Consider the following 420-nt stretch of genomic DNA (forward strand, 5'->3'; position numbering starts at 1 on the left):
TTTTTAGTAGAGCCAGGGTTTCACCATATTGGCCAGGCTGGTCTCGAACTCCTGATGTCAGGTGATCCACCCACCTTGGCCTCCCGAAGTGCTGGGATTACAGGCGTGAGCCACCGCACCTGGCCTAAAATTGTTTTTAAGTAAAATAGTGTATGTTGTGGAAAGCATTCAGCACAGCATTTTGGTAAACTGTTAATTTAATGGAAGCAAATGGTCCCACAAATGAAGACGTCTGTATCAGCTGCAGCATGCCAGCTATAGAGACAGGCACTATGGAGGCAGGGCACGGTGGCTCACGCCTGTAATCCCTGCACTTCGGAAGGCCGAAGCGGGTGGATCATCTGAGGTCAGGAGTTCGAGACCAACCTGGGCAACATGACAAAATACCCCCACCTCGCTACTAAAAATAAAAAATTAGCC

Source organism: Colobus angolensis, unplaced genomic scaffold (genome assembly GCF_000951035.1).
Source record: "Colobus angolensis palliatus isolate OR3802 unplaced genomic scaffold, Cang.pa_1.0 Scaffold14, whole genome shotgun sequence".
In the NCBI taxonomy this organism is placed as follows: Eukaryota; Metazoa; Chordata; class Mammalia; order Primates; family Cercopithecidae; genus Colobus; species Colobus angolensis.